This window comes from Rhinatrema bivittatum, chromosome 1 (assembly GCF_901001135.1).
Source record: "Rhinatrema bivittatum chromosome 1, aRhiBiv1.1, whole genome shotgun sequence".
NCBI classification, from domain to species: Eukaryota; Metazoa; Chordata; class Amphibia; order Gymnophiona; family Rhinatrematidae; genus Rhinatrema; species Rhinatrema bivittatum.
Window position 1 is genome coordinate 832,913,163 of NC_042615.1, and position 26,546 is coordinate 832,939,708.

Here is a 26,546-nt window from a genome sequence, read left to right on the forward strand (position 1 = left end):
ACTCTGCTCAGGATGACATAGCAAGGACTCACTCTGCTCAGGATGACATAGGAAGGGCTCACTCTGCTCAGGATCACATAGGAAGGACTCACTCTGCTCAGGATGACATAGCAGGGGCTCACTCTGCTCAGGATGACATAGCAAGGACTCACTCTGCTCAGGATGACATAGCAAGGGCTCACTCTGCTCAGGATGACATAGAGGGACTCACTCTGCTCAGGATGACATAGCAAGGACTCACTCTGCTCAGGATGACATAGGAAGGACTCACTCTGCTCAGGATGACATAGCAGGGACTCACTCTGCTCAGGATCACATAGGAAGGACTCACTCTGGTCAGGATGACATAGGAAGGGCTCACTCTGCTCAGGATGACATAGGAAGGGTTCACTATGCTCAGGATGACATAGGAAGGACTCACTCTGCTCAAGATGACATAGCAGGGACTCACTCTGCTCAGGATGACATAGCAAGGACTCACTCTGCTCAGGATGACATAGGAAGGGCTCACTCTGCTCAGGATGACATAGCAAGGACTCACTCTGCTCAGGATGACATAGGAAGGGCTCACTCTGCTCAGGATGACATAGCAAGGGCTCTCTCTGCTCAGGATGACATAGCAAAAGGACTCACTCTGCTCAGGATGACATAACAGGGACTCACTCTGCTCAGGATGACATAGGAAGGGCTCACTCTGCTCAGGATGACATAGCAGGGACTCACTCTGCTCAGGATGACATAGGAAGGACTCACTCTGCTCAGGATGACATAGCAGGGACTCACTCTGCTCAGGATGACATAGGAAGGGCTCACTCTGCTCAGGATGACATAGGAAGGACTCACTCTGCTCAGGATGACATAGCAGGGACTCTGCTCAGGATGACATAGGAAGGGCTCACTCTGCTCAGGATGACATAGCAGGGACTCTGCTCATGATGACATAGGAAGGGCTCACTCTGCTCAGGATGACATAGCAAGGATTCACTCTGCTCAGGATGACATAGAAGGGACTCACTCTGCTCAGGATGACATAGCAAGGACTCACTCTGCTCAGGATGACATAGGAAGGGCTCACTCTGCTCAGGATGACATAGCAGGGACTCACTCTGCTCAGGATGACATAGCAAGGGCTCACTCTGCTCAGGATGACATAGGAAAGGCTCACTCTGCTCAGGATGACATAGCAGGGACTCACTCTGCTCAGGATGACATAGGAAGGGCTCACTCTGCTCAGGATGACATAGCAGGGACTCACTCTGCTCAGGATGACATAGGAAGGACTCACTCTGCTCAGGATGACATAGCAGGGACTCACTCTGCTCAGGATGACATAGGAAGGACTCACTCTGCTCAGGATGACATAGCAGGGACTCTGCTCAGGATGACATAGGAAGGGCTCACTCTGCTCAGGATGACATAGCAAGGACTCACTCTGCTCAGGATGACATAGGAAGGGCTCACTCTGCTCAGGATGACATAGCAAGGACTCACTCTGCTCAGGATGACATAGGAAGGGCTCACTCTGCTCAGGATGACATAGCAGGGACTCACTCTGCTCAGGATGACATAGCAAGGACTCACTGCTCAGGAAGACATAGCAGGGACTCATTCTGCTCAGGATGACATAGGAATGGTTCACTCTGCTCAGGATGACATAGGAAGGACTCACTCTGCTCAGGATGACATAGCAGGGACTCACTCTGCTCAGGATGACATAGGAAGGACTCACTCTGCTCAGGAGGACATAGCAGGGACTCACTCTGCTCAGGATGACATAGGAAAAGGACTCACTCTGCTCAGGATGACATAGGAAGGACTCACTCTGCTCAGGATGACATGGCAGGGGCTCACTCTGCTCAGGATGACATAGGAAGGACTCACTCTGCTCAGGATGACATAGGAAGGGCTCACTCTGCTCATGATGACATAGCAGGGGCTCACTCTGCTCAGGATGACATAGGAAGGACTCACTCTGCTCAGGATGACATAGGAAGGGCTCACTCTGCTCAGGATGACTTAGCAGGGGCTCACTCTGCTCAGGATGACATAGGAAGGACTCATTCTGCTCAGGATGACATAGCAGGGACTCACTCTGCTCAGGATGACATAGGAAGGACTCACTCTGCTCAGGATGACATAGCAGGGGCTCACTCTGCTCAGGATGACATAGGAAGGGCTCACTCTGCTCAGGATGACATAGCAGGGGCTCACTCTGCTCAGGATGACATAGCAGGGGCTCACTCTGCTCAGGATGACATAGGAAGGGCTCACTCTGCTCAGGATGACAGAGCAGGGACTCACTCTGCTCAGGATGACATAGCAAGGACTCACTATGCTCAGGATGACATAGCAGGGGCTCACTCTGCTCAGGATGACATAGGAAGGGCTCACTCTGCTCAGGATGACATAGCAGGGACTCACTCTGCTCAGGATGACATAGGAAGGACTCACTCTGCTCAGGATGACATAGCAGGGACTCACTCTGCTCAGGATGACATAGGAAGGACTCACTCTGCTCAGGATGACATAGCAGGGGCTCACTCTGCTCAGGATGACATAGGAAGGGCTCACTCTGCTCAGAATGACATAGCAAGGACTCACTCTGCTCAGGATGACATAGCAGGGACTCACTCTGCTCAGGATGACATAGGAAGGACTCACTCTGCTCAGGATGACTTAGGAAGGGCTCACTCTGCTCAGGATGACATAGCAAGGACTCACTCTGCTCAGGATGACATAGCAGGGACTCACTCTGCTCAGGATGACATAGGAAGGACTCACTCTGCTCAGGATGACTTAGGAAGGGCTCACTCTGCTCAGGATGACATAGCAAGGACTCACTCTGCTCAGGATGACATAGGAAGGGCTCACTCTGCTCAGGATGACATAGGAAGGACTCACTCTGCTCAGGATGACATAGGAAGGGCTCACTCTGCTCAGGATGACATAGCAAGGACTCACTCTGCTCAGGATGACATAGCAGGGACTCACTCTGCTCAGGATGACATAGGAAGGACTCACTCTGCTCAGGATGACTTAGGAAGGGCTCACTCTGCTCAGGATGACATAGCAAGGACTCACTCTGCTCAGGATGACATAGCAGGGACTCACTCTGCTCAGGATGACATAGGAAGGGCTCACTCTGCTCAGGATGACATAGGAAGGACTCACTCTGCTCAGGATAACATAGCAGGGACTCACTCTGCTCAGGATGACATAGCAAGGACTCACTCTGCTCAGGATGACATAGCAGGGACTCACTCTGCCCAGGATGACATAGGAAGGGCTCACTCTGCTCAGGATGACATAGCAGGGACTCTCTCTGCTCAGGATAACATAGCAGGGACTCACTCTGCTCAGGATGACATAGGAAGGACTCACTCTGCTCAGGATGACATACCAGGGACTCACTCTGCGCACGGAGAGGCACAAGGCTCACAGTATTTCGCTAGTATCGCCTCTCAGGGTAAGCATCCCCCATCTGATTTTCTCATGTTGGTACAGGAGGAATGGTTTCAAGCAAGCCTGGGGGTAACCTACACGGGGAGGCACTTACTCCCCTAGACAGCAGAGGAATGAGTGCTGAGGACTGGGATGGACTTGGCCATGCTAGGGACGAATATGAGAGGAGGGCTGAGGGGGGAAGCGGGGTTGTGTTGCATTTGGAAATGTTATTTTCCCATCTTAAACAAGAGGTCGAATCTCAGCTAGGCAGAATGGATGGTGCATTTTGGTTTTATCAGCAGAATATGCACTGCTCAGGTGCGTAATAAATCCATTTATTCATCAACAACCAGACCTACCTGAAGGCTGGCATAAACCTCTCTCTCTCCCTCTCCTTCCCCTCGCCCCCTCTCCTTCTCACACTCTACCCGCTTTCAGGGTCCTGCCCTCCGGGGCCGGTGCACCCCTGGCAGCAGCTCCAGCACAGCGGCCCCCCCTCTCACCCTCCACACCTGGCGCTGGCAGGGTTTTGCTGCCCCGCTCCCTCCGTCCCTCTTCCCACCGCTTTTCTTTAGCTCCCACCCCTTCCCCGTCCTTCAGGCTCCTCTCTCCTCCTTCTACTTTTTCTTTTCCTCCTCCTGGTATCCCTCGCCATCCTGTTTCAGGTTTCCCTCTACTCCTCCGCCTCCTGTTCCTCTCTCATTCCCTTCCCTTCCCATCTTCTCCTCCCCTCCCCTGCTTCCTTCAGGGGCGGGAGGAGCGAGGATCCTGTCCCTTGAGGGGGGGCCTCCTCTGACGCACTCAGGGGGCCGATGCAATAAAGAGCGTTTTGGATAATAATCACCCGATGCGATAAGGGGATCAGCGCGTCCAAACTCACGCGCGGCCAGAGGTGCCTGTCATGTAAATCCCATGTACACGGGGCTATTAGCACCCCCTCACCCCCACCCCCCCACGGAAGTGGCTGTCAAGGGCTCATGAGAAAAATGGCGTTCCTCTGCGGCTCCTCCTCGTTGCCGTCGTTGTGACAATTAAATTTCCTGCTTGCGCTGTTTAAAAATAAAGATATATGGGCTTGGTTTAAAAAAAAACAAACCATAAACAGATTCTGGAGGCGGAATATACACAGAGACGGATTTAGGAGTTTGCCAGCCCCCCCAGGTTAAGGTTGGAGCTCGGGCACTCAGGCAAAGCTTCTGTGCAAACACGGGAAGGATCTGAAGCAGACTGGCAAACATTTCCAGCTTTCAGATTCAATCATTTTCCAACCTTGTTTCTGTCTCTGTCATTGAGGTTTTTTAATTGGGTGAGGAAAAGGGAACTTAAGCCTCAGTACAGGGATCAGATCTCAGGGATGGCAGAAGAGAGGACCAGGGATGGGGAGGAGGACTAGGAATGGGATGAGGAGAAGGTGAAAGGACTGGGGGACACGAGAGAGGAGCAAGAGAAGGAAAGAGGACTGTGTGATGGTTAAGCGGTGTTTGGGTGGCTCCTTGGGTACTGTGGCAGATGACCACGCCCACGGGGAGGAGCCCCATGAGGAGCCACAGTACGGGGCTAGACTCAGAATGCACAAACACACTAACTGTGTTTGTGCATTCTGAGTCTAGCCCCGTTTATTATACAACTTGAAGAGAGCCACCAGAGGTGGCAGTAGTGAGGCAGTCTGGTAGTAGCAGTCTCAGGGACCTCGGTAGGGCCCTTCTCACCCCGTTGGTATAGGAAGGTTCCGAAGCAGGTTTCCCAGCAAGGTAGTACTGTGGATGAGACAGACTGAGTGTTGGAGTACTCACTAGGTGTTTGCTGTAGATAGGCAATTCCACCAGGTTGTAGAAGAAAGTGCAGGCACCGAGACAGGGAGAGCAGGCCCTCGAGGAGCGAGTACCTGTTCCCTGTAAGGCACCTGAAATAAAGCAGAGGGCCCCGAGGAGCGGGTACCCAGGTTAGCAGTTACCCCGTAGGGTAGAGAGAGAGATTCCAGCGGTAGCATGGAAGCGGCAGAGTAGCGTAGACAGGAACGGATTCGAGTCCTTGCTAACTCAAGGAGCTAGCAAATTAGAATAGGTTATATACCCGGATGGCGTGATGTCAGCGGGAACGCCCCTGAGGTTTGCGCCAAGGTTGGAATAAAGATGTGGGTGACGCGCGCGCACCCTAGTAGGTACCTGGGAGGAGCATGGCGGGAGGCTGCACCATAGCCGTTCCGGGGACGCTGGAGAGATCGGCTTGTAGACGCGGTGGTAGCCATCTTTCCTAGGTATGTGGGAGGAGCAGTGAACAAGGTGAGGCAAATGGGGCAAAGCCGTCTAGCACCGACGGACGCAACAGTACCCCCCTTCAAAGGGTGTCCACGCTGTTTCCTACCTGGTCTTGGTTTCTGAGGATGCAATTTATGGAAATCCTGTAGCATCTCTTTATCCAGTATATTAGCCAAAGGAGTCCAAGAGTTTTTTTTAGGTCCATAACCCTCCCATGATAGGAGGTATTCCCATACTTTGCCTCTTTTTCTCAAATTGAGAGTAGCGTCTACCTTGTATACGATGTCTTCTTCTGCATCTATAGGTGTAGTTTCAGGTGTTTTGTTGGAGAACTCACTAAGGATTAATGGCTTCAATAGTGAGATGTGGAACGCATTGTGGATCTTCAATGTAGATGATAGCTTCAGACTATAGGTGAGATATGGACCAACGAAGCGTGGAGCGAAGCAAGCTGAAGGAAGTTTAAGTCTTAAGTGCTTAGTGGATAGCCAGACTTTGTCAACAGGCTGGAAATCTGGAGCTTTGCAATGGTGAGCATCGTATCCTTTTTTAGCTCGAAGTCCTACTTTAAGACGTATCTCTTTTGTCTGAGTCCAAAGTTGTTGAATATCTTTGGCAGTAGATTGAGCTGCCGGGGACGACACTGATAATGGAAGTGGCAGTGGTGGCAGTGGTAGTTGTCCGTAAACCACTTTGAATGGTGTTGATCCAGTGGATGTAGCTAGATGAGAATTGATAGCGAATTCAGCCCAGGGCAACAGTTCACTCCAATCATTCTGGCAAGTGTTCACATAGGCACGAAAGAACTGCTTGAGTGTCCTGTTCATTCTCTCTGTTTGCCCGTTAGACTGGGGATGGTATGCTGAGGTGAAGTCGAGAGAAATATCAAACTTCTTGCATAGTGCCTTCCAGAACTTAGCTGTGAATTGGGCTCCTCGATCGGAGACTATGTGCTTAGGCATGCCGGGTAGGCGGAAGATGTGCATGATGAAGAGCTTGGTGAGCTCCACAGCGGTGGGTAAGCCAGAGAGAGCCACAAAGTGAGTCAGCTTTGAGAACCAATCTACAGTTACTCAAATCGTGTTTTTTCCTCCTGAAAATGGTAAGTCTACCACAAAGTCTGTAGCGATGTGTGTCCATGGTTCGTCTGGTACTGGCAAGGGTTGGAGTATGCCGCAAGGTTGATCGGGTGGCGTCTTCTGTCTTGCACAATTTGCACAGGAAGCAATGTAGGAGAATGTGTCTTCCTTCATGGTAGGCCACCAATAAAAGTTTTGTAGCTTAGAGTTCTGCGTTGGCCAGGGTGTCCTGCCAGTTTAGAGTCGTGAGCCCATGCTAACAACTTCTTTCTGGGGTACGATGGTTTTTCCTCAGGTACTGAGTGAGTAGCTGTCAAAATAACCCTTTCTGGGTCAATGATGTGTTGCGGTTCCTCTGGAATGTCCTCTGATAGGAATGAGCGAGATAGGGCATCTGCTCTGATATTCTTATCTCCAGGGCAGTATTTTAGCACAAAGTTGAATCGAAAAACAGAGACCATCTCGCTTGTCTATGATTTCGGCGCTGAGTGTGGTGGAGGTACTCCAGATTTTAATAGTCTGTAAAGACAGTGACTTGATGTTGCGCTCCTTCGAGCCAAGGGCGCCATTCTTCGAATGCCATCTTATAGCCAGGAGCTCTTTATCTCCTATTCTGTAATGTTTATCTGCTGGAGAGAAGTGACGGGAGAAGAATGAGCATGGTTGTAAAGCTTTAGAATCACCGGCCTGGCTTAGTACGGGCCCCTATGCCAACGTCTGAGGCATTGACCTCAACGATGAAGGGCTTGGTGGGATACGGGTGTCGGAGACATGGCTTGCTCGAAAAGGCATCTTTTAATTTCTGGAATGCAGCTATTGCCTCCGGAGACCAATTTGCAACATATTGGCACCTTTCTTTGTCATAGCTGTAAGCGGAACTGTAAGTGAGGCATAGTTCTTGATGAAAGTCCTGTAATAGTTGGTGAAACCTAAGAAACTTCTGAGAGCCTTGAGACCGGTGGGTTGTGCCCATTTCTTAATGCTCTCCAGCTTTTGTGGATCCATTTGAATGCCTTGGTTGGAAATGATGTAGCCCAAGAAAGGCACTGATTCCTTGTGGAATTCGCACTTGGATAGCTTGGTGTATAGATTCTCACGGAGTCTTTGCAGCACTCTTTTGACATCCTCAAAATGAGTGGTAATGTCTTGAGAGAATATCAAGATGTTATCTAGGTTGATAACGACACTTTTATAGAGGAGATCCCGGAAAATGTCGTTCATTAAATTTTGAAAGACAGCCGGGGCGTTGCACAGGCCGAAGGGCATCACTAAATATTCAAAGTGACCGACCCAGGTGTTGAAGGCCATTTTCCACTCATCGCCAGTGTGAATGCGAAGTAAGTTGTAGGATCCTTTAAGAATATCTTGGCTCCCTGTAGTCTGTCAAATAGCTCTGAGATCAGAGGCAGGGGATAACGATCTTTTGCTGTTATCTCGTTGAGACCCCTGTAATCTATACATGGACGCAATTTTCCGTCCTTCTTCCCCACAAAGAAGAATCTTACGCCAGCAGGAGACTTGGAGGGTCTTATGAAGCCCTTTTGGAGGTTTTCCTGAATATATTTGGACATGGCTTTATTCTCTGCCACTGAGAGGGGGGTACACCCGTCCCTTGGGTGGTTCAGTGTTAGGCGGTAGTACAGTCTGCAGCTTCTTTTGAAAAAACATCTTGGAATGATGAATATTGAGGCGGCAACCCCGGAATTACTGGGGTGGTTGGCATGCAGGGTATAGGAGTGACCGCCATCAGGCATTTCCCATGGCAGTCTGGACCCCAACGTGAAAATTCCAGTGTAGCCCAATTGAATTCAGGCATATGCTGCTGCGGCCACGGTAATCCCAGTACTATAGGGTTGTGATGCAGTATGACCTGGTCTGGGGCAGAAACAGCCGGGACACAGAAAAGCAGAAGCTGGCGGTACCAAACCTAGCCACCGGAGGGCGCTGAGGAAGGTAGCAAAGACTACACTTCCCAGGTTCCCTGAACCGACACCTGACCCCTGGCTGGAGGATGAGCAGGAACAGGTGGAGGAAATTGGAACTGATCCCTATGACTCAGCAGAGTCTATGGAAGCTGAGGAAGAGGGCGTGCCACCGTGGTGGAGCTGGCCACAAAAGCCCGGCTCCTCAGAGTCTCTGGAGGAGGAGATGGAGGTAAGCTGGGGAGAGGAAAGCTCCAGCTGTTCCTCTATGGAGCTGGAATAACCAGGAGGTTGGGGGATGGTAAATCCTAGGTTTAGACAAGGAGGTTTAAGAAATGTTGAAAGAATATTATGGTTTAAATGCTGTTTAACTCTAAACTTGCTAAGGAGGACCTAAGCAGTTAGGCTTGGGGTTGTACAGTCAAGCAGGCATTGTTGCGGGGCTGCAGCCGGTGAGGCTACAGGACTCCATTAAACCCTTTTTGTGATAAAAGCCTTTTTCTCTGTGTACTGTTTGGGAGTGCCAGGACTAGGCCTGGCACTCTGACTAGAGGCTGTGAGGAGTTCATAGCAGCGCTGTGCATGAGCTGTGCAAGTGGATGGGACGTGGCATAGGAGCGAAGCCGGAGGCCTAAAGCCCAGCAAAGCTCCACAGCATGCTGAGCGGATGGGCGTGATCGTGACAGGATGCATGGCCTTTTCTAAAACAAAGAAGGAGATAGCTTCAGAATGGAGAGCACTGGTCCATAGACATACTGGTTTGGTGAGTTGGGTTACTTCACCCGGTAAGGGCTCTCCATGAATGGACGACAGAAGTAGTGGAGACTTCATAGTGGTAGTGGGGATCCATAGGTGCTCCACTAATCGTTGTAGAATGAAATTGCCTCCTGGCCTTGAGTCCACTAGGGCAAGCATCTGATACTCTAAAAGTCCGCAGATCAAGGATACAGGACGAGAGAGTGGAGGAGAAGGAGCAGTAAGACCTAAGAAGAGTCCTCCCGCAGGACTTAGGTCTTCCAGTTTCCCGGACATATAGGGCATGTTTGAACAGCATGGCCAGCTTGTCCACAGTACATTCACAGCCCCAATTTCTTCTGTGTTCTTTTCTCTTTTGATGTCAGATGGCTGCGGCCTAATTGCATAGGTACTTCTTCGCCAGCAACTGGGACCGAGGGAGCAGGACTGGGTGTGGACTTAACTCGAGCATCACCCTGAAAGGGTTTTCTGGGAGTCTTGGTCTCTTGAACCTTGTCACGAAGTCGGCGATCAATCCTTGTTGCCAACTTCACTAGTTCAGCCAAGGTCTCAGGCATCTCACGAGCATCGAGCTCGTCCTTCAGACGAGAATTCAGTCCTTCAAAGAAGAGGATCTTCAGGCATTTCGGGTCCCAGGATAATTCAGACGCCAGTGTCTTGAATTCGATAGCGAAGTCAACTAATGGTTTATTACCTTGCTTCAGGTGACCTAAGGAAGATCCTGCAGTGGTATACCGGGCAGAGTCATCGAAAATTGATTTAAATAGTTCGAGCAATCCTTCAAGGTCATGAAGAATTGGATCCTCTCGCTCCCACAGCGAAGAGGTCCAAGACAATGCTCGTCCATTTAGATACAACAAGATATAGATGGTCTTGGCATAAGCTCAACTAAACCTCTCAGACGTCAACACTGCCACTACCTCATGGATCAACATCACCAATAGGGTGGCTGATCAAGTATGCCCCATGACCACGAAATTGCTCCATCCTGAAAAGGACAACAGGAAACCCTGGTTCACGCCGGAGTTGAAGTCGCTCAAACAAGAGCTCAGATGTAAGGAACACAGGTGGCGAAAAAACCCATCCACTATTACCCTCTTGGCTTATAAATCTTGCCTAAACTCTTACAGAAACATCATCAATATAACCAAGAAAGAATTCTTCTCAAAAAAGATCCACCACTTTATCTTCGACTCTAGAGCTCTGTTTTCCTATGTGTCAGCCCTCACTAAACCAACTACCCCTCTTAAACCAGACACACAAGCATCCAACAAAGCCAACGAACTGGCGGTCTACTTTGAGAAAAAAATAGACACCCTCCTCGCTCCTCTCAAAGTGCCCTCTCCTCAACCGAACTACCCTCCCACCACCAGCACACAACACTCTCACCCAACCCACATGCAATACAAAGCAACTACAGCTTCGATGGCTTCCCTTGAGCAGACGTCCGCCTTAGAAATTGAAAACATCCTTAGGAAGATGAAGCCCTCATCCCACCCACTTGACCACATCCCATCCAATCTACTGTTCTCCATTCCTAACATCATCGCTAAACCGATAGCAGACATCATAAACTGCTCGCTCTCCCAAGGTCAAGTCCCTGACCAACTCAAGCTTGCTATTCTCAAGCCTCTCCTTAAAAAACCTAATCTTCCACCCACTGACCCAGCTAACTTCAGACCAATTGCCAACCTCCCAATGATTGCAAAAATCATGGAGAAGGTAGTAAACAGACAACTATCCGAATTCCTAGAAGAGAATGACATTCTAACCTCCAATCAATTCGGATTTCGAAAGTCACTGAACACTGAATCTCTACTAGCCTCGCTTTCTGATAACATCCTCATCAACCTGGAAAATGGTCAACCTTTCCTTCTCGTCTTACTGGACCTCTCCTCAGCGTTCGACACTGTGAACCATACCTGCCTCATTCAGCGTCTAGCAGATATTGGTATAACAGGTTCAGCGCTCAACTGGTTCAAATCTTTCCTTGAAAACAGGCAATACAAGGTCAGGATTAACAACAAAGAATCACTCCCTATCAGATCAAAGCTGGGGGTACCTCAAGGATCATCCCTTTCACCTACACTATTCAATATTTATCTCCTTCCACTCTGCCATCTACTATCTAACCTCAAGCTAACACACTTCCTATACGCGGATGACATTCAGATCCTCATCCCGATAATGGAATCCCTCCACAAAACGTGGTCTTACTGGAACAGCTGCTTTTCGGAAATCAAAAACATGCTAACAAGCCTCAACCTCGTGCTAAATACTAGCAAAACTGAAATCCTCATAATAGCTCCAGACAAGTGCTCTCTATTCAACCCAACTAGTTCCACCCAACTCTCCTTCACATCAATCGACCACACGCCACAAGTAAGAGATCTTGGTGTACTTCTGGACAACCAATTCAACTTCACCAAGTTCATAAACAATACTACCAAAGACTGCTTCTTCAAATTGCAAGTCTTAAAAAAATTAAAACCTCTTCTACACTTCCAAGACTTCCGCTTGGTACTACAATCTATCATCCTCCCTAAACTGGACTATTGCAACTCACTCCTCCTGGGCCTGCCAGCCAACACCATCAAACCACTTCAGATGGTCCAGAACGCGACAGCCAGAATTCTCACTAACACCAAAAAATGGGATCACATCACCCCTATCCTCCAAAATCTTCACTGGCTGCCCATAAAATTTAGGATACAATTTAAATCCTTCATGATGATTCACAAGGCTCTTCACAACATCTCCCCCCTCAACCTATCCTTCCAACTACAGCAACACGTCTCCAATAGACCGATCAGAAGTGCATACCAGAACATGCTTCACACCCAGCCAACAAAAACCTCATTGAGGAAACGAGCTCTGTCCACTGCAGGTCCCCATCTTTGGAACCTGCTCCCACCGGACCTCCGCCAAGAACCATGCCTTCCGACATTCAAAAAGAAGCTAAAGACTTGGCTATTCACTCAAGCTTTCCCTGAGAGCTAAAATCTGGTGAAGCGACAGACGATATACCTACCTCTGTACATATGTTCCTGATTTATGGTTCCTGATTTATGGTTCACAGTTACATTTAATTGAGTTTATGAAAGTTCTCTTTAATAGTTTTCCTGTATACTTGTGTTAATGTATTCTGCCTTGAGGCGACTGTTTTAATGTATTTCCGCCCTGGAGGTGACTGTTCAGTTCCTTGTAAACCGGTGCGATATGTATTCTTTACAGGAACATCGGTATATAAAAATTAAAAATAAATAAATAAATAAATAAATAAGCTGTGGGAAAATGTTCTCTCACTCATACAACACACACCAGAATCAATCCATTCCATCTCTCAAACACACACACACACCAGAATCAATCCGTTCTCTCTCTAAAACACACACACACCAGAATCAATCCGTTCTCTCACTCACACACACACACCAGAATCAATCCATTCTCCCCCTCTCACACAAACACCAAAATCAATCTATTCTCTCTCTCATACAACACACACCAGAAACAATCGTTCTCTCTCTCTCTCACACACACACACACACCAGAATCAATCCATTCTCCCTCTCAAACACACACACACCAGAATCACTTTCATCCCTCAGCCTCTCTTCTCACCCGCAGTGATCCCCATTCACGAGCCTACTGAGCTTACCAAATGATCCCCCTCTGCTTTCTATGTGCCAGGCTCACCCCTGCAGACTGCCTGGGAGGGGAGGAGCAGAGCACTGCTCTCTTCTGAGTCAGATTCAGCACAACTGGGAGGCCCTGCTGCACCCCACCCCTCCAATTTTTGCTGTACTAGGCACAGACATAGTGCACCTTTTGACAAATTCAGGCCTGAATATACAAGCACAATAGCAAGGGGCACTTAGCTATGGGAGTCCAGCAACCTCAGCAAAATTGGCCAGGAGAGGGATAAAAATGGACACTCCTCATATTCAGGTTGAGGCTATATCATGCGCTGGCAGCACCATGGCTATTATCAATTACCACCTGCCTTCTGTTAAGGGTAGTAACTGCCGCTCTGTGCAGGTTACCCCCATGCCTTCTGTTAAGGGTAGTGACTGCCGCTCTCTGCAGGTTACCCCCATGCCTTCTGTTAAGGGCAGTAACTGCTGCTCTGTGCAGGTTACCCCCATGCCTTCTGTTAAGGATAGTAACTGCCGCTCCATGCAGGTTAACCCCATGCCTTCTGTTAAGGGTAGTAACTGCTGCTCCGTGCAGGTTACCTCATGCCTTCTGTTAAGGGAAGTAACTGCCACTCCATGCAGGTTACCCCCATGCCTTCTGTTAAGGGCAGTAACTGCCGCTCCATGCAGGTTACCTCCATGCCTTCTGTTAAGGGCAGTAACTGCTGCTCCATGCAGGTTACCTCCATGCCTTCTGTTAAGGGTAGTAACTGCCACTCCCTGCAGGTTACCCCCATGCCTTCTGTTAAGGGTAGAAACTGCCGCTCCCTGCAGGTTACCCCCATGCCTTCTGTTAAGGGTAGAAACTGCCGCTCCCTGCAGGTTACCCCCATGCCTTCTGTTAAGGGTAGTAACTGCCACTCTGTGCATGTTACCCCCATGCCTTCTGTTAAGGGTAGTGACTGCCGCTCTCTGCAGGTTACCCCCATGCCTTCTGTTAAGGGTAGTAACTGCCACTCCATGCAGGTTATCCCCATGCCTTTTGGTAAGGGTAGAAACTGATGCTCCATGCAGGTTACCCCCATGCCTTCTGTTAAGGGAAGTGACTGCCGCTCTCTGCAGTTACCCCCATGCCTTCTGTTAAGGATAGTAACTGCCGCTCCATGCAGGTTACCCCCATGCCTTCTGTTAAGGGTAGTAACTGCCGCTCCATGCAGGTTACCCCATGCCTTCTGTTAAGGGTAGTGACTGCCGCTCTGTGCAGGTTACCCCCATGCCTTCTGTTAAGGGTAGTGACTGCCGCTCCCTGCAGGTTACCCCCATGCCTTCTGTTAAGGGTAGTAACTGCCACTCCATGCAGGTTACCCCTATGCTTTCTGTTAAGGGTAGTAACTGCCACTCCGTGCAGGTTGCCCCCATGCCTTCTGTTAAGCGTAGAAATTGATGCTCCGTGCAGGTTACCCCCCATGCCTTCTGTTAAGGGTAGTAACTGCTGCTCCATGCAGGTTACCCCATGCCTTCTGTTATGGGTAGTAACTGCTTCTCCATGCAGGTTACCCCCATGCCTTCTGTTAAGGGTAGTGACTGCTGCTCTCTGCAGGTTACCCTCATGCCTTCTGTTAAGCGTAGAAATTGATTCTCCGTGCAGGTTACCCCCATGCCTTCTGTTAAGGGTAGTGACTGCCGCTCTCTGCAGGTTACCCCCATGCCTTCTGTTAAGGGTAGTAACTGCCGCTCCATGCAGGTAACCCACATGCCTTCTGTTAAGGGCAGTAACTGCTGCTCTGTGCAGGTTACCCCATGCCTTCTGTTAAGGGTAGTGACTGCCGCTCTCTACAGGTTACCCCCATGCCTTCTGTTAAGGGTAGTAACTGCCGCTCTCTGCAGGTTACCCCCATGCCTTCTGTTAAGGGTAGTAACTGCCGCTCTGTGCAGGTTACCCCATGCCTTCTGTTAAGGGTAGTGACTGCCGCTCTGTGCAGGTTACCCCCATGCCTTCTGTTAAGGGTAGTAACTGCCGCTCTGTGCAGGTTACCCCCATGCCTTCTGTTAAGTGTAGTAACTGCCGCTCCGTGCAGGTTACCCCCATGCCTTCTGTTAAGGGTAGTAACTACTGCTCTGTGCAGGTTACCCCATGCCTTCTGTTAAGGGTAGTAACTGCTGCTCTGTGCAGGTTACCCCCATGCCTTCTGTTAAGGGCAGTAACTGCTGCTCTGTGCAGGTTATCCCATGCCTTCTGTTAAGGGTAGTGACTGCCGCTCTCTGCAGGTTACCCCCCATGCCTTCTGTTAAGGGTAGTAACTGCCACTCTGTGCAGGTTACCCCCTGCCTTCTGTTAAGTGTAGTAACTGCCGCTCCGTGCAGGTTACCCCCATGGCTTCTGTTAAGGGTAGTAACTATTGCTCTGTGCAGGTTACCCCATGCCTTCTGTTAAGGGTAGTAACTGCCTCTCTGTGCAGGTTACTCCCATGCCTTCTGTTAAGGGTAGTAACTGCCACTCTGTGCAGGTTACCCCATGCCTTCTGTTAAGGGTAGTAACTGCTGCTCTGTGCAGGTTACCCCCATGCCTTCTGTTAAGGATAGTAACTGCCGCTCCATGCAGGTTACCCCTGTTCTTTATTTCCATTCTAAATCAATCAGGGATCCTCTGTGTATTACCAGTGCCCTTTTGAATTCCTTTACTGCTCTCTTCATCATCCTTTCCTGGTCTTCCCCCTTGGAGTTTCATATCGTGAACACCAGTTCGGACATAAAGCTGTATTACGCTAAAGGGTTTAGAGGGAGGGGAGCAATTATTAAGGTTGTAAAAATGTTGTGTGTGGTTTGTATCTTATTGCAGATTCCTATATCTATTGCTGTTACCGTTCCTTAATACCGCGATAAAACGTACATTAAAGAAAAAAGAACTCTATGCTGCTGGATCTGCGAATTGAATTGAATTATTTCTGTTTTTGTGAAATGGTGACGTCATGTTTTTTTGGATGGAGGGGTGCGGGTTGTGTGCGTGGGGGATTGGCGGGCTGAGGAAGTGATTGAGTTATTTATAGGCTGGAAGCATTTGTTTCGGTGTTGGGCAGATTTAGTGCTATGTAATAACTTGGTCAGGGCTGAAAGGCTCGGGCGATTGAAATCCAAGTAACGGGCCGATACAGTACAGTGCGCTCCGGTAACCGGCATTTGGACGCGCGTTTTCGACTCGCTAGCTTTACCCCTTATTCAGTAAGGGGTCGAAAACGCGCGTCCAACCCCCCCGAAACTAATAGCACCCGCAACATGCAAATGCACGTTGATGACCCTATTAGTCATTCCCGCGCGATTCAGTAAGTAAAATGTGCAGCCAAGCCGCACATTTTACTTTCAGAAATTAGCGCCTACCCAAAGGTAGGCGCTAATTTCTGCCGGCGCCAGGGAAGTGCACAGAAAGCAGTAAAAACTGCTTTCTGTGCAGACTCCGACAATATCATGGCGATATTAAGTCGGAGGTCCCAAAGTAAAAAAAACTTAAAAAAAAAAAAAAAATTAAAATGGGCCCGCGGCTCGCAGGTTGAAAACCGGATGCTCAATTTTGCCGGCGTCGGTTCTCAAACCCGCTGACAGCTGTCGCTCCTGTGCAAAAAGAGGTGCTAGTGTCCCTGGGAGAGCTTGCCCGCTCTCCCGCGATTTTTCCTGTATTGGCCCGTAAAAATCAGTTGTCCATCTTTCTTCCCCTCTGAAGCAGGCAGGCGCCCACACGTGTCCACACGTGTTCTGCCCCCCGAGGAGCGCCTCTGGGAGGGTGCACACAGGTCCAGCGAGGTGCACTCACTCCGCCCTTCCACTCGCACGCTCCCCGTATTCATCCACACATCTTCTGACTGAGGAGCAGGCAAGCGAGACCCGCACACCCTCACAGGATCGGGCCATGCAGGGGAGCTGAAAATGCACAGAACCCCCCGCACACCCCCCCACACGCTCCTGTCCCGAGCAGCTGACCTCCGCCCCGGGTCAGAGCACCCGCCTCACAGCACAAGAACTCCCTCATCAATGCTAGGGATCGGGGCTCATCATCTCAGTCAGACTCAGACAAACTGATCGTCCTGACAGTTTTACACGAGTGGCCAGAGTAATGCAGAGAATGATTAAACCAAGAAAGGAACAAAGCATTCCCCGTGAGGCTGGACTGGGAAGATGGGAGGGACACTTGCAAAGCTTTCCTTAGGGATCCTGCCCTCATCCTCCCTCCTTGCCCCTGCATGTCCTGGACACAGACTCACCCTCGCTCCCGGGCAGCGTTGGGCACCGAGGGGGCCACGGTGCTAGGGGACAGCAGCGCTGAGGACGTGGTGCCAGGGAGAGCGACCTCTGGAATGACTGAAGTGCCAGCGAGCGGAGAGCAAACACCTCACAGGCACGGCCAAAGGTTAACCAGAGCAGAGCTCACGGACTTCATTCGCCAGACTCAGGGCTTGTACAAGAGGGAACAGCAGACTGCATTCAGGCCAATCCAGTGCTATCACAAGCTTGGAAACCACCAGCTCTCCCAGCACAGCGTGCAATCAGCAATTAAACCGGGCCAACCTTTTATCCACTTATTAAGCAAAATAGATAATAATTTCTTCCATGGCAAAGGAAACCTCAGAGTCTTGGCTCAAGACTACAGTCTGTTAACTCTAGGACTAGAGGGCTCAGGGGGTGCGAGCAGGGCTCCAGGGGTTATCCGGATAACTACAGACCAGTTAGCCTGACTTCAGTGCCAGGAAAAATAGTGGAAACTATTCTAAAGATCAAAATTACAGAACATATAGAAAGACATGGTTTAATGGAACAAAGTCAGCATGGCTTTACCCAGGGCAAGTCTTGCCTCACAAATCTGCTTCACTTTTTTGAAGGAGTTAATAAACACATGGATAAAGGTGAACCGGTAGATATAGTATACTTGGATTTTCAGAAGGCGTTTCACAAAGTTCCTCATGAGAGGCTTCTAGGAAAAGTAAAAAGTCATGGGATGGGTGGCGATGTCCTTTCGTGGATTGCAAACTGGCTAAAAGACAGGAAACAGAGAGTAGGATTAAATGGGCAATTTTCTCAGTAGAAGGGAGTGGACAGTGGAGTGCCTCAGGGATCGGTATTGGGACCCTTACTTTTCAATATATATATAAATGATCTGGAAAGAAATACGACGAGTGAGATAATCAAATTTGCAGATGACACAAAATTGTTCAGAGTAGTTAAATCATAAGCAGATTGTGATAAATTGCAGGAAGACCTTGTGAGATTGGAAAATTGGGCATCCAAATGACAGATGAAATTTAATGTGGATAAGTGCAAGGTGATGCATATAGGGAAAAATAACCCATGCTATAATTACACAATGTTGGGTTCCATATTAGGTGCTACAACCCAAGAAAGAGATCTAGGTGTCATAGTGGTATAACACATTGAAATCGTCGGTCAGTGTGCTGCGGCAGTCAAAAAAGCAACAGAATGTTGGGGAATTATTAGAAAGGGAATGGTGAATAAAACGGAAAAGTGTCATAATGCCTCTGTATCGCTCCATAGTGAGACCGCACCTTGAATATTGTGTACAATTCTGGTCGCCGCATCTCAAAAAAGATATAATTGCGATGGAGAAGGTACAGAGAAGGGTGATCAAAATGATAAAGGGGAATGAAACAGCTCCCCTATGAGGAAAGACTAAGAGGTTAGGACTTTTCAGCTTGGAGAAGAGACGACTGAGGGGGGATATGATAGAGGTGTTTAAAATCATGAGAGGTCTAGAACGGGTAGATGTGAATAGGTTATTTACTCTTTCGGATAGTAGAAAGACTAGGGGGCACTCCATGAAGTTAGCATGGGGCACATTTAAAACTAATCGGAGAAAGTTCTTTTTTACTCAACGCACAATTAAACTCTGGAATTTGTTGCCAGAGGATGTGGTTAGTGCAGTTAGTATAGCTGTGTTTAAAAAAGGATTGGATAAGTTCTTGGAGGAGAAGTCCGTTACCTGCTATTAAGTTCACTTAGAGAATAGCCACTGCCATTAGCAATGGTTACATGGAATAGACTTAGTTTTTGGGTACTTGCCAGGTTCTTATGGCCTGGATTGGCCACTGTTGGAAACAGGATGCTGGGCTTGATGGACCCTTGGTCTGACCCAGTATGGCATTTTCTTATGTTCTTATGTGCCATAACAGTGCGAGTTAGTTGCCGTCCTCATTCCTGTGTTCCTGTGCTTGTTCCAGTGTTCCTGAGTTTGCTCCTGTCTTCCTGTGGTCCTTCCTGTGTTCCAGCACCTGTTCCAGTGATTCTTCATTCCTGAGTTCGTTCTTCGTTCCTCATCCCAGGTTGTACCCTGCTCGGACTGATACCCAGTACTGACTTCGGCTTGCCTCTGACCATGCTTGGACTGATCCTCTGCTTGCCTCTGACTACACTTGAACTGACCTCTGCTTGCCTTTGACTACACTTGAACTGATCCCTGGAACTGACCTCTGCTTGCCTCTGACCACGCTTGGACTGATACCTGGAACTGACAATTCTCAGATGGATACCCTGGCTTTGACCCTTGCGCTCCTTTCAGAAACTCTCTTCGCTTCTCCTGTGACCACCAGGCCCTCCTGCCTTGACGCTGACAGCGGCCTTCCTCGAGCTAGACCACTAGGCGCTACCTATCCTGCCCAGAGGACCTTCAGTTCCTGCCTCATACCCGTGGTTTCCGGTACTCTCTGTTCCGATCTAGCTCATCTGTTTACCATCAGCCACGCATCTCTACTCTTCGTGGGCACACCTCTCCATCTCTCCGGGAGACCCCCAGAGGCCCACCTAAGCCCAGGCAGTCTGGAAATCCAAGGGCTCAACCCGCAGAGCCCCCGGGCCATTATTGGTGAAGCTCCAGCTTGCCTCTGTCTCCTTGTGTGCTCCGCCTCCTGGTGGCAGGTGCTCCCTGGGTTCCCTCAGAGGGCCGTACCAATCCTGCGCCAGGCCAAGGGTCCACCTCCAGTGCAACAATGTGCTTTTGTCTGTGTTAATGGTTTGAAATCCAGTGATTTTCCACTAGAGTGGGGTACTCGTCAAGGTTGCGATTATCACCCTTGCTATTTATTTTAGCTCTAGAACCCTTTTTATGTTGGCTTTGGGCGAACCGGAACATAGTGGGTATTCCTATTGATAGTCGCACGTGTACTACCTTTAAACTCTCTGTTTTCGCAGATCATATGCTGCTCCATGTCGCGGACTCACAAAAATCCATACCGGCCCTCCTCTCCGATGTAGCGGAATACGAGTGCGTGGCCGGCTTTAAATTAAACCTTGACCAATGTGAAGCCTTACTGGTAGTCCCAGCTGTTAGGCAAACGTGAGCTGGGGCTTTTATGATGAAATGGGTTTCTGGGTCTTTTTCCTACCTCGGCATTACGTTAGCTATGGATTTGACCCAACTCGGAAAACTCAACTTTACTCACTTGATCAGTGCGACCAAATAGACACTCGCGCTTTGGCACGATTTCCCGCTTTCGCTATTGGGTTGAGTCAATCTCGTCCAAATGATTCTTTTGCCCAAGTGGCTTCACTTATTTCAAACTCTACCCTGTCTATTTACCAACCAGGAGTTAGCAGGCATGGATTGTCTCTTGAGCTGCTTTATTTGGAAACATAAAAGACCTCAGCTATCCTGGCTGGCAATTTATTGAAAGAAAGAGGGAGGCAGACTTGGCCTTGTGGATTTGAAACTATACAGTATAGCGTGTAATTTATGCCTTGTAGCCAACTGGTTGTTGAAATCATCTTTTTTCACTCCTCATAACTTCTGGGGCTGCCCAAAAATTCAGGTTTTTGGAAAACGGTAGTTACCTGTATTTCTCAAGTAACTGGGATACAGCTGCCCTCCCAGACCCATAGAGTCCTCTTCGACCAACTGGGTGGCGTGGCTCTGGGGCAGAGATTTAAGAGGTTATGGATGCGGAAAGATTTATTGCTAAGAAGTCTATCCTTCACTGTTGCATGGAAACAGACTTGCCAAATTTGATAGACTGAAAAAATCAAGCCCACCTCTTATTCTTGAATGAAAAACTGGCGGAACGAATTGACATAGCTCACAATCCAGGCCCTTCGTCCTCACCTGGATCGCTTATGTACAATCCCTACCCTATAGGGCTCGCAGTTTAATTCTCAATGACTGTTCCCTGCCTCATACTTCATGATTTCTACTCTTATTGTTACGATTACCTGCTAGACCTGGGGGGGGGAGGAGGTACAAAAGGGGGCTTGTTTTCTAGTGAGAGAGGCTGAGAAGACTCCGCCAGCAGGCTCTCTGTGTTTTTGCCATATTTGCCCTGTGTTGGGTTGGGGGGGGGGGGGGGGCGTGTGTTGTTAGGGGTGCATTGCCTATGTTTATCAAGTGTACTACTGGAAATTCCAGTCTTTAATTGCTAATTGGTTGTTTGGCCATGTATGTATTTGTAAAATTCAATAAAGATATTTAAACATAACTGGTACTAATCATCAGTAGCATGGGATAGACTTAGTTTTTGGGTACTTGCCAGGTTCTGGTGGCCTGGTTTTGGCCTCTGTTGGAAAAAGGATATTGGGCTTGATGGACCCTTGGTCTGACCCAGTATGGCATTTTCTTATGTTCATAGAGGCTGTCACATCTACAACTCTAGGGCTCAGGGGATGGGAGCAGGGATACAGAGCCTGTTTCCTGCAGGTGTTTGCAGTTACTGTGCACTAATGGTATTTGGTCTTTCTTTCTCTGCCCTAACAATGAAATGATCTTGTAAAGCGACTGCGTAGTATTTCTGTGTTGTAGTGCTACAAAGAGCTGTTAGTGCATAGTAGCAGAAAGTGTAACTAAATTGACACTTGTAGCCTTGGTAGGGAGTAGTTTCCTTGGTAACAGGCATGAATCTGCCTTCCCATTGGCTGTCTGCTTGTTGTTTATTGCTGTTGCCATGGTTCCCTCTGCCTGAGGTAAGCAGGACGTCAGACACGTGACCAGAGCTTGTCTCTTTAGCTTTGTTTATTCCTGTTGCCAGGCACTGGCAGGTCAAACCCTTGTGCATATTTTGAATTTGCCAATCCCTGCTCATTTTAGAAAAGGGGGTGCTGGCATTTTGGAATATTATGCAGGTATGTGCTCTCCAATCCTGCTTCTTTTTGTTTTTTGAGAGGTGCCTGGTAATTGGTTAAGTGAGTTTTTGAATTGGCCAATTATAGGTTTATATCCCCTCCCACTTTTACTCAGTGGCTATATAATAAGGGAGCCGCTGTTTGGGTGCTGCTTTTGTTTTGTGGGGTTTGAGGGAAAACATCTGCTCTTTATTCACTGATCCAATCATTTGCCTTTCCAGAACAGAAAAATAATTATATCAATCCATCAGTGTTAGCTGCAGCTGGAGATTGATTTAATAACTCTAAATCACAGTCTTGTTGAGGGGTGGTTGGGTACCAGGCTAGTAGCCAGCCACTTAGACGCAGTAGCCTAGCCCTAGGCCCCAGTGCTTGTAAGGTAGGCACTTTCTCTGCAGTGCATGCAATAGTGAGTGAGTGAGTGCTGCAGAGTCAGGCATTAGTGCACTGCACTGGAGGTGCTTGTGTAGCACTAGCTAGTCACTATTAGCCAGTGCCACAATCTTTCTTATTATTTTTACATCCTGTCCTCTGTCCTTTGACCTGGGCTCCAGAATCTGTCAACTTGCCACTGGTCTGAGGCATCTGGACCAGCAACATCAGCAGTGCCAAATTTTCAAATGTATTAAAACCTTTAAAGAGCAGTGAGAGGACTGGAGGAAGAGCAGTAACTGCAGTGCTTGTCTTGCACTGTATCAGGAAGACAGTGGGTGACATGTTTTTCAGCTGCTGCTGCTGCTACACAGTTCAGTAACATAACATCTCTGCCAGTTGTGTAGTAGACTGCAGTTGATTTTATTTTCAGCAGTAGTGGTGGCTGCACCATTTAATTAATCAGTTAATAGCTTGCCAATAACAACCATATAGTAAAACCAATTGATTTATATTTCTATAAAATCAAGTGAAGAGCAGAGCTCCTCCTGCACTTTTACCTGCAGAGCTGTCTATGGGATACACTTGTGGCAGGCTAGAACTGCAGTAGCAGCCAGGTAGCCACTTTACTTAACATGGGTGCCACATTTTCAAATTGAATAAACATTTTAAGAACAGTGACAGGACTAGAGCAGCCGCTGAAGTGCTCTTGTACTGTATCAGTATCAGTGAGTGACATCTTTTATTGGGTGATATTTGGTATTGCACTCTGGCTGGCTGGCAGGCTAGCCAAGCAGGCAGACAGTAGTGGTACAGCACTGGTCATTCAGAGACTCGCTGGTGGTCACAGCAGTTGCCACCTGACCCCTTTCACTATCTGTGTGTGTTCTCTTTGCAGCCAGCTTGAGCATTAGCGAGAATAGAGACGGTCTCTGTGGTGCGCTGTCACGGTGGGTAGTGTGTGCTCTGGCTGTTTGTGTGCACTCACTGTGTAGCCAAGTTAGAGCCTCTGTGCAAGGTGTAAAGGGACAAGGAAGTAAAACCATTCAATCATTCATCATGCCACTTCCCTCTGGAAGAAAACGTGCTACTACAGGTACTGGGAGTGGGCGGCAAGTGTTTAAATATGGTGGTAGCAGCAGGCGTATTGGCTTTGCCGGTGGCAGAGGGCCTGTGCAAGGCATGGGTGCTAGTGCTACCAGAAAGAGCAGTCTGCCAGTTCCCAGGAAAAAACTGCGAATTTTTGAGAAGAGTAAGAATGATAATCCTGCTACTTGTGAGGATGTAGAAGATCAAGGAAAATCTGAACAATGTGAGGGAAAGGCCAAATCTGTGCAGTGCACTTTATTCTTAGATGAAAGAACAGCGCCAGATAAAGTCTTGCATGATGACTCTGATTATTCATATATTGATGATGATGATGATGAGGAGGAGGTGGTTGACAATGATGATCATCAATCTGATGTGGATTTCCTAATGGGTGAATCTGCTAGCAAGGGGAAGGGAAAATCTGTGGAAAGATCTCAGGGGTTCTTGGCTAGTAAAACGTCTGAGGAGGAGGAGGAGGAGAACACCACCAATGACATTGTACTTTCACATGGTGGCAATACTAGTCAGATTGCAAAAAACGCTGCCAGCATCACCTGTACACCATTTGAACTTCGGCAAGTGACTACTACTACTGCTACTTCTGCTATGAGAATGGCAATAAGTATCCAGCCTAGAGTAAGGGACAGTAGGAAGACATCAAAGATTTGGAATCATTTTCATGTTCTGGCTGATCGGAGATGTGCTGAATGTATCCATTGTAAAAGGATGGTGAGCCGTGGAAGAATTATGGGACATCTTACTAACAGCAACATGAAATATCACCTGGAAAGAGAACATAGAGCACTGTTGCTTGCAGAAGAAGCTGGGAAAGCAACAGGGAGGCCACAGAAGGAAAGTAGCACAGAAGATTGTGTGCAACTGCACCAGCAGCAGTCTGCTCCTCCTCTTCCCCGGCAGCAGCGGCAAGCTACCATTGAGCAGATGGGGTGGTGTTCTGCAATGTCACAGAGTAGGAAGCAGGTAACATCCAAAGTGATGACACGACAGATTGCTGTAATGATTGCTGCGGATGATCAGCCACTGCAGATTGTAGAGAATGATGGATTTAAGCAGCTGATCCATCTTTTAGCCCCTGACTACAAAATTCCTTCAAGAACTACATTTAGCCTTCAGGTGATTCCTTCCCTGTACTCACAATGTCGTGCTCGAATGCAGAGCGTGATGGCAAGGGCAAAGGGGAGGAGCATCCATCTCACCACTGATGTTTGGACTAGTATGAACGCAATGCATGCATATTTGTCTCTAACAGCACATTGGTGGCAGCTGGATGAGGCATTAATACCTGTAAGCAGCACTAGCAGTGGCAGCAGTAGCACCAGCAGCTCCAAAAAGGTTTCACCAGGATACCGGTGGGCTTTACTGCATGCTCAAGTGCTAGACAAGAACCACACTTCAGAAAATATCTTACACGCAATTCAGGGGATGATGGAAAGATGGAATGGGCTCCTTACAAGCAGTGATATGGAATGTTTAAATGGATATTTCATTACTGACAATGGTGCCAGTATTGTTAAGGCTCTGGCTGATGGTGGATTAAAGGGCATCCAATGCGTTGCCCAAATGCTGCACCTGGTAGTGAGGGATGCTTTGGGGCTTAGTGGCAAGGAAAGTGGTAGTCAAGTCCTGAAGCGGTTGATTGAAAAGTGTCGCAAAATAGCTGGGCATTTCAATCGCAGTGTGAAAAATGGGAAGGAACTCAGAGAGAGGCAAATAACAGTTGGCGCACCTTTGCACAACCTTCTTCAGGATGTGCCTACCAGATGGAATTCCACCTATCTTATGTTGGAGAGGTTCTCTGAACAGCGGACACCTCTTCATGATTTGAAAATGGCCTCTGAAATTGGATTGGAAAGCACTCTTGGATGTCAGGACTGGACAAACATTGCACAGATGGTGCATGTCCTCAAGCCTTTCAAAGTATATACTGATGCACTGAGTTCAGCTACAGCCATGTTAGGTGATGTCATCCCTGTAATATACTATCTGGAGCAGGTATTAGAGGAATTTCTGCATCAGCCAGATTTCTCAAAGGAAGTTTTGCTGCTTGTTAAATGCTTAAAAGAACAAGTACGGAAAAGATTGAAACCTCTCATGCAAAGGGATTGCTATATGTTAGCCACGATGTGTGACCCACGTGTGAAAGGCTGTTTTGCTCTCAAGTGCAACGCTCTTACATATTGGAAAAAAAAGTTAATTACAATGGTTAAAAAGATAATGTCAAAGAGGGTCAGTTTTAAGGATGATGATGACGAATTAGGATCATCCTCTCAGTCTCCAGCTCCATCCTGTTCAACTAGTACCAGCTGTTACCCTCCCATGACACACCATTGTCATCCCAAATTTGATGAACTGGATCCCATGTTGCACGCAAGAGCATCACTTGTTGGCAGAATTCTGAGAGGTGCTGACCAGCAGCAATATGCGCAAGAGAAGCTTTCAGAAATTTATGTAAAGAGTTTTATGTCTGAACCAATTCAGAGCATGGACTCAGATCCCTTGAGATATTGGGCACAGAAAGCTTCAGTGTGGCCTGATCTTGCTATAGTAGCACAGCACTTTCTTTCCTGCCCACCAACCAGTGTGCAAAGTGAAAGAGTATTTTCAATAAAAGGGAACATTGGGACTCCACACCATGCATGTTTGTCTCCAGACTTAGTAGAGCAATTGGTTTTCATCAAAATGAACTTTCCTTTGCTTGGGTTTCCGGAGATTCCCTGTGATTGGGAGGAGGAGTGAGATGAGAATCAGGCTGGTTTACTAGTGGGGAGGGGGGCAGATACTATAATATTCCTGCGCATTTGTGTAAAATCATTTAATGAATGGTCTATCCGCAAAGAATAATACATTAATAGTATTACAATA

The 26,546-nt window shown here is 48.3% G+C and overlaps 1 protein-coding gene across 2 annotated transcripts in view; it reads right to left on the reverse strand.

The window, feature by feature from the left end:
- The window catches only part of LOC115079566 (long-chain-fatty-acid--CoA ligase ACSBG2-like), a 157,893-nt gene extending 140,404 nt beyond the window's left edge, over positions 1-17,489 (reverse strand). The window contains exon 1 of one of the 2 annotated variants that reach the window (XM_029583236.1): positions 17,351-17,489. The gene's annotated coding sequence lies outside the window, so the exon portion shown is untranslated. The remainder of the gene's footprint in view (positions 1-17,350) is intronic. The other variant, XM_029583218.1, reaches the window with a different exon arrangement.
- Between the last annotated feature and the right edge of the window lie 9,057 nt (positions 17,490-26,546).